The sequence below is a fragment of the Gracilinanus agilis genome, chromosome 2 (assembly GCF_016433145.1).
Source record: "Gracilinanus agilis isolate LMUSP501 chromosome 2, AgileGrace, whole genome shotgun sequence".
Classification (NCBI taxonomy): Eukaryota; Metazoa; Chordata; class Mammalia; order Didelphimorphia; family Didelphidae; genus Gracilinanus; species Gracilinanus agilis.
The window spans coordinates 476,247,895-476,256,010 of record NC_058131.1 but is presented as its reverse complement, the minus strand read 5'-3'; the positions used below and the strand labels follow the sequence as shown (position 1 = coordinate 476,256,010).

The following is an 8,116-nucleotide window of genomic DNA, read 5'->3' as shown; positions in this document are numbered from 1 at the left end:
CTCTCTTTCTCTCTTTTGGGGGGGGGTTAATAGGTGGGGAGGTAGCAGCACCACAAAGACCTCAGGCACCCCTGAAGAGTATAAGGTAGTTGGATGCTGCCTCCCTACTCCCAGGAGACCACTGCCACCTCTTTCTCTGATGTGGACCTTTGCTCCCAATCATGTGGTAACAAAGTCCTGATTTTGGTACTTCATTTCCCAATTGAAGAAGGTAAAGAAGTCTTCTAGGAAAATGTATGCTGCAGACAGGTTATCGAAAAATCCTCTCTTGTGGTGAAAAATGTTAGCATCTAGCTGCTCTATGATTCTAGGAGTAGGACGCACAACATGCACAGAGAGCACAGAGACTTGACCACTGTCTGTGATGTCATTCAGTGCTACCAAGATATGGGGGCCCATCATCGTGCTGGGACCTACTCCACCCAGATTATGAAAATAGACAAAATTCCTGCCAATAAGTACTGCTGGGTCTTCAGTCAAGAAGTTTCATGACTCCAAAATCAAGTTCCCTTTGCCACATAGAGTCCTGAATCAAGGCACAAACCTCATTTTACTACCAAGAGGCCCAACACGTTCTAGAAGAAAATGCAAAGACAAGGAGACATATTTTATTTTATCTTTTTTTATTTGATGTTTATTTAAAATAAATTTCCCAATTGGAAACCTGAAAAAAAAACATAAATTAAATTTGTCTTTTTGAAATGCCCATTCATTACTTCCAGCTTTGCTCTTTGGTGCCACACAGTAAAAGTATGCCATGAGATAGCCATTCAAATAATACCAAAAGATAGCTATTATGTCCCTACTAATTCTTTTCTGCCAGTAAAACATCCATAGTTCCTTCAACCAACATTCATATAGAATGATTTCATGACCCTACACTATCCTGGATGTCCTCCAGCTTATCAATATCCTGAAAAGATTCTTTATATTTTCCATGAATGAATATTCTTAATAAAATGCAAAATTTATATCTGAATATAGATATAATATAACCAAGGACTATCTAATCTAATCCCAGACATTATGTCTCTCTGAATGTAGCTCTAAGATGGGATTACTTTTTTTTAAACCCTTACCTTCCATTTTAGAATTAAATACTGTGTATTGGTTCCAAGGCAGAAGAGCAGTAAGAGCTAGGCAATGAGGTTTAAGTGACTTGCCCAGGGTCACACAGCTAGGAAGTGTCTGAGGCTAAATTGGAACTTAGGGCCTTCCTTTTCTAGGCCTGATTCTCAATCCACTGAGCCAACAAGCTGCCCTCTATTACTTTTCTTATTAGCCAAATCACTTTATTGATAAGCTTATAATCCACTAAAATCTCAGATCTTTTTCAGATGCTAGCTAGTCATGAATCATGCATCTTATGTTACAGTTGATATTTTGAACCTAAATAAAGGATCTTATATTTTTAGTGGTTGTTATTCAGTCATCACAGTATTGTCCAACTCTTTGTTTTTAATGGAAAAACCATTAAAGGTTTTCTTGGTAAAAATATTGGAGTGTTTTGCTATTTCCTTCTGCAACCTAATTTACAAATGAGGAAACTGATGCAAACAGCATCAAGTGACTTGCCTAGGGTGGCCCAGTTAGGAATTGTCTGAGACTTGATTTGAATTTAGGAAGTTGAGTCTTTTTATTCTAGGATTGGCACTGCTTTGATCTTGTGTGTGTGCATGTGTGTGTTTATGTATATGTATACGTATATGTATTCATGTATTATTTTTCTTCTTCACTATAATCTGTAATTCCTCTACCCCTGTAGGCCATCATTCCTGCACCAATGACACTCTTCTGGATCTCCCATCTTGACTCTTAGAGAACCAGTTCAACTCTATCCTATCCACTATTCAAATCTCTTGCTCTCTTATCCTATCACTGCTCATGCCTTACCAAATGCCAACCATGGATTATTCCTGCCATATTCTTCCTTGCTCCTATACATATGATGCTGAACAGAGCTGGAGGAAATTTTAAAAATGAAACAAAACAAAAACATGCTGACCAGGTCCATTACAAATTTGTTATTGAATCTCACCAGGGATTTTACTGCTGCAAGGCAATCCTTCTACTCATCCAAATTGATTATCTAGATCACATTCAACATAGCAGATGCTATAAATGTCTTCTTTTATTAAGCCTCCCAGAGCATACCTTCCTCCCTCCACTCTCTCAGTCGAAGACTTTGTCACATACTTCAAAAAATAAAAAAAATTAGACATTTTGCTTAGGGTTCCTTTTTCTCCCTTTCTCCTTATTTTCCACCCTCTGCCATCATACTTCACTATCTCTTCCTTTATTTCACTTTCTAATGAAGAAGTGCGTCTTCTCTTTGTCCAAGTGAAGATCTTTTATATTCACACTTGATCCCATCCCCATAATACTGAGTATTGGTTCTAAGGCAGAAGAGTGATTAAGGGCTAGGCAATTGGGGTTAAGTGACTTGCCCAAGGTCACACAGCTAGGAAGTATCTTGAGGTCATATTTGAACCCAGGACTTTCCATCTTCAGGTCTGGCTTTCTATACTGAGACATCTAGCTGCAACCCTATTCTTTTCCCACTTCCTTCTTCAGCAGTTTTCTCCTATTATCATCTCTAACTTTTTCTGCCTACAAACATATTTATATCTTCCCCCATCCACAAAAAATCCTCTATTGGGATGCCCATCATTTGGGGAATGTCTTAGCAAGTTGTGGCATGACTGCAATGGAATATAATTGTGCTATAAGAAGTGATGAGCAGGAAGATTTCAGAAAATCCCAGGAAGACATATGAATTGTTGCAAAGTGAAATGAGTAGAAACAGGAGACCACTGTACATAGTAACAGCAATAATGTAAGGATGATCAATTATAAAAGACTTTGCTACTCTGATCACTACAATGAGCCAAGATAATTCTAAAGGACTCATGATGAAAAATACTAAAGAGAGAACTGATGAAATCTGAGTGCAGATCAAAGTATATGTACTTTTTAAATATTATGTTTCTTGCTCTTTATTTTTTTGTAACATAGGACAGATAGAAATATGTTTTATATAACTCCATATATGTAACTGATATATTACTTGCCTTCTCAGTGGTTGGAGGAGGAGAGGAAAAGAGGGAGATAATTTTAACTCAAAAATTTTTTTCATTTTAAAAATAAATTAATTTTTAAAACTCTCATTTTAATATCTACTATCATTTTATATTTTCCTACTCCTTCTAAGTTAAACTCTTTGAAAAAAGTCTAAACTTGATATCTGACTGTTTCTTCTCTGCAACCTGGCTTCTTACCTCATCATTCAACTAAAATCGCTCTTTTAATTGCCAAATCTAAATGCTTTTCTCATTCCTCATTTTTTTTTACCTCTCTCTATCACTTGACCCTGATGACCACCTTCTCCTCTTAGGTACTCTCTTTGTTCTGGGTTTTGGGGACACTGCTCTCTCAGTATTCCTCTTATCTGTTTGATCACTCCTTTTAGATCTTCAGCTGGATTTTGGCCTATGCCATTTTCACTAAGTGCAGGTATCTCCTAAGACTTTCTCCTGGGTCTTCTCTTTTCCCTCTACCCTATCTCATTTGGTGATATCATCAGCACCCAGAAATTCAATAAAATTTCTGAGCAATTAGCATTTCTATTTCCATATGATTCATAGATCCATAGTCTAATCTTTCTCCTAAGTTCTAGACCCAGATTACCAATTTTCTAATGGACATTTTGAACCATATATCTCATAATCATATTCAAGACATCCAAAATGAATTCATTTTTTCCCCAAACTCACTTCTTTTCTGAATTTTCCTATTATTGTCTGGGGCAGTGATGGTGAACCTTTTAGAAACCTAGTACCCAAACTGCAACCCTCATGCCACATGTGAGCCTCCCCATTATGCCAGACAGGGGAGGGAGGAATTGCTGCCATTGGGCTGCTGGGCAGAGGAGCGAGTGATGTAAGAAATGTCCTCAGGTGAGGTGGAGAGGGGGAGGGAAGTGTGCATGCCATAGGTTTCCCAACACAGGCCTAGGGTGTCACCATCCTCCTAGTCACCCCAACTCACAATTCAATGTCATCTTCAAATCCTTACTCTTGCTTATTCCAGGTATCCATATGATTGTCAATTCTTGTAATTTCTATTTTCAGTGTTTCTCACATGTACCCTTTCTCTCCAGTCACATAGCTACTGCCATATTTCAAGCCCTAACCACATCTTACTTGACCTATTGCAATAATATCTTGATTAATCTCACATCTCATGTCCCACATCTCTTCCCCTACAAAACATTCTCCGTATAGCTGCCAGAATGCCTTTTCTAAAACTCAGGTCTAATTAGGTAGTATAGTGGATAGAGAGCTTCAGATCTAGAATCAGGAAGAACTGAGTTCAAATTGGGGCTCTGACACTTACTAGCTGTGCAACTCAGGACAACATCCACGGGATCACATAGAATCAGATACAATGGAACAGCAACAGGTCTATTCCATGCCATCCCTCTCCCCCTACACCAGTGGTTGCCAAACTTTTTTGGCCTACCTCCCCCTTTCCAGAAAAAATATTATTTAGTCCCCCTGGAAATTAATTTTAAAAATTTTAATAGCAATTAATAGAAAAGATAAATGCACCTGTGGCCATCACTGCTCTCCTGGATTTCTGCAGGACCTACCAGGGGGCGGTAGCACCCACTTTGGGAATCACTGCCCTCCACACACATATATACACAGTCTATTTCATAAATTCCAGTAACTCCTTATTACTTCTAGGATCATTTATAAACTCCTCCAATGAGCATTTAAAGCTCTTTATAACCAGCTTCCATTATTTTTGAATCTTCTTATATCGGTTTCACTCCAGTCTTCAGTGAGCCTTCCTGGGGTATTTGCCATTCCTTACATACCACACCCTACCTCTTGTCTCCCTGCTTTTGCACTGTCTGGTCCCATGGCTGGAATGCTTTCTAACCACATGTCCATCTCATGGAATGCCTGGCCTCTTCATGACTCAGCCCAAGGGCTCCTTTTTGCAAGAGATGCTTCTTATTCCCAGAACCACTGATTTCCTCTCTGGAATTACCTTTTATCTACTTTGTATATATCCAGTGTATACATATATAACGTGAATGTGCAGGTTGAATTTGTTCATCTGTACAATAGAATTTTATGCCTAGAATTTTCACTGGAGTTCCCCTCTAGAATCTACTCTTAGGATCATCAGAGCTTGGGCCAAGGTGATTGGGTAGCTGTGCCGGTAGGCAGCTGTTCAGGGTTTACATAGTTGGTAAGTGAGATAACTTCCCAGGAGAAACACCCTAGAGCTGCTTAGCAGACCTGCTTGGTTTTGAAGGGAGCTTCCTCTTACAGCTGAAGATGAGATGAAACAAAAGCACAGAAGATACACAGTCTGGAAATAAGTTTGCATTTTCTGTGAATGGACCCATGTTACCCATTAACTAATGGGTAACTACTACCTCTGTCTGGACCATTTAGACTAGGTCCAGCCAGCATGAGGGATGTGCTCCATGCCAGTGACCTGCCTCCATGTCTGGACCCTTCCTTCTACTTTGCCCCAGTTTTTTAGAAAGGTTTTTAAAGAGGGAAGGCTTGGGGGCAGCTGGGTAGCTCAGTAGATTGAGAGTCAGGCCCAGAGATGGGAGGTCCTAGGTTCAAATCTGACCTCAGACACTTCCCAGCTGTGTGACCCTGGGCAAGTCACTTAACCCCTATTGCCTAGCCCTTACCACTCTTCTGCCTTAGAACCAACACACACAGGTAAGGGCTTAAAAAAAATTAAAAAAACAAAAAAACAAACAAACAAAAAAAAAAAAACAAAAAGGGAAGGCTTTGTAGGATTTTGTAGCCAGGAGGCCTGCAGGTCCTGGGGGAGTGTGGATGTCAAGTGCTTGTACTGCTATAGTGTCATTTCTTGCAGAGTTGTGTCCTAGCTTAGGTTCCTGAGAGGGGAGATCCCTGGTGGTAAGCTTCACTTTTTAGTCATAATGAACTGGGAAACCAGTCGGAGCTGGTCAGCTTATGAGGCATGATGGCTGCTGCTGAGGCTAAAGCTGTCCCTAGACTAAGCTAACTAGACTCTTGTCTAATAAAGTGTGACTCTGGGGCTCCTCCTGTCGTTACATTAAAGAAAGAACACCCGGGGAAGAAGACAGCATTCTCTCAGCAGGGGCTACAAGGGGACTTTGAGTACCATCTGATTATAGAGGATTCTTTGCTCTTTTTATTCAATAGGCTATGGCTAACTCAACTATTTTGCGCAGATCTCACCCATCCTTTTCCCTAGGATCTAATCGGCTCCTTTCCACCAACCTGGGCAGGCAGCCAACCTGAGAGTAGGTCAGCCAGAAGACTCTGGAAAGAATGGTAAAGTGTTTGTTGTGAGACAGGGCAGGGAAGGCAGCCAATACCCAAAGGGAGTGAATTCCCAAAAAGAGGAGAAGAGGAATTATACTTGATAAAAGTGAGTACTGAGGGGTGTAAGGAGCAATTATAAGATGAAATTGAAATAATTTTAGGGGGTGGGAAATCAAACAGCAAGTATTTTGATTGTAGTTGAGAAGACAAGTTGAGGAATAAGGCGTGGTCCTTTCCTTTAAAGAGCTTGCAATATAGTTGGAGTGGTGGTAGTGGTAGCCAAGAATTATTGGGTATAAGGTGTCAAATTGCTGAAAACCTCCAGGGAACCCCTCAGTTCACACAAATAATTCAATCACTCCCTTTCTTGTTCTCAGTGAGCTGAAGAATTGTCCTGCCTACTTTTCTTTCCACCATTTCACCTTATTTACATCAGTAGTTCTTAACCAGGTATCAATGGCTATGGAAAGAATTTCAGGGGTCTGTAAACTTGATGGAAAAAATTACATTTTTATTTTAAGCAACTAAAATTTAGTATTTTCTTCAATTGTGAATTTCTTTTTTAAAAAATATTATTCTGAAGAGTCCAGAGGTTTCACCAGAATGCCAAAGGGATCCATGACACACAAAAAAAGTTAAGAAATGCTACAGGATGTTTTGTGACCACGAACAAATCACAGCTTTTCTGAGTATCAGTTCCTACACTTAAAAAATGGAGACAATAACACCTACCCTAGCTACATCCCTATCTCACAAGGATTAAAGGAGGATCACATTAAATCGTGTAAAGCAGAAGAAGGTAACTGACTTTTTTTCACTAAAAAAAGATTTTTTCTCATTTTCTTCATTATTTATCTTCCTTTTCCATCTATTTTAAACTCATATTCTTTGTTTCATGACCCTTACACTTAATTTAGTCCATCTTTAGGTTCTGTATTCTTCATGAAATTAAAATTTCTAAGGTACTTATTTGGGGCTCCCTTTTCCAAACAGTTTCTGTGTTGTTGTCTTATAAATCTTGTCCCCTGGTCCCTTTTTTCTATTGTGCTTCACTCTTAGAAATACCACTCTCTGCATGGTTATGCAGTTTATTATTGACCTTAGCCTTCTCTAGGGTCATTTTCCCCATTTGCTATGCCTTCCCACTCTTCTTGGAATTAGTTATCCTTATGTGCTCTGATTTCCTTTCTCCTGAGGCATATGAGAGATCTTTCTGAGCACCAAAAGCCTATAGATTACACTCATTATAAGCTCTTCATTTTCCTATACAGAGTGTTTCTTCCTTCATAAAAAGTTTAGTTTCCCACCACCAAAATAAGATTTTCCCCATGTCCTACCTCCCATTTAAATCCATCCCTTTACTTCCTCATCTATTCTCCTTTAGGTTCTCTTTTTCTTGGGAGATTAGTTATTTCCCTTGCATTGCTAACCTTTGACTTAATTATAATATATCTTCTCCCTCCCCTTTCCTCTTTAATGCACCTTCTCATTCACCTATAGGTAGGGTGTTGTGAAGTTGATTTAGTCCATTATGTTTTGACTATTTCATCACTTCTCTTTGATTTCTGCTTTCATCTTTGTCCACTTGTCTACTTTTAGAAAGAAATCTTTTAACAATCTCTCTGTTGTTGTTTTGTTGTTGTTGGCCTTGATCATTGACTTTTTAAATTTTTTGTGTGTCTCTGTTGCCAAAGATGTTTGAAAAAAGCAAGTAATTTGTTCACATCTGGTTTTCTTCCTAAGAATACTTTGAGTGCCTCTTTTTT

The 8,116-nt window shown here is 39.1% G+C and overlaps 1 pseudogene; it reads left to right on the top strand.

The window, feature by feature from the left end:
- LOC123234004 overlaps window positions 1-579 on the top strand; it is a 67,936-nt pseudogene extending 67,357 nt beyond the window's left edge.
- Window positions 580-8,116: the final 7,537 nt, after the last annotated feature.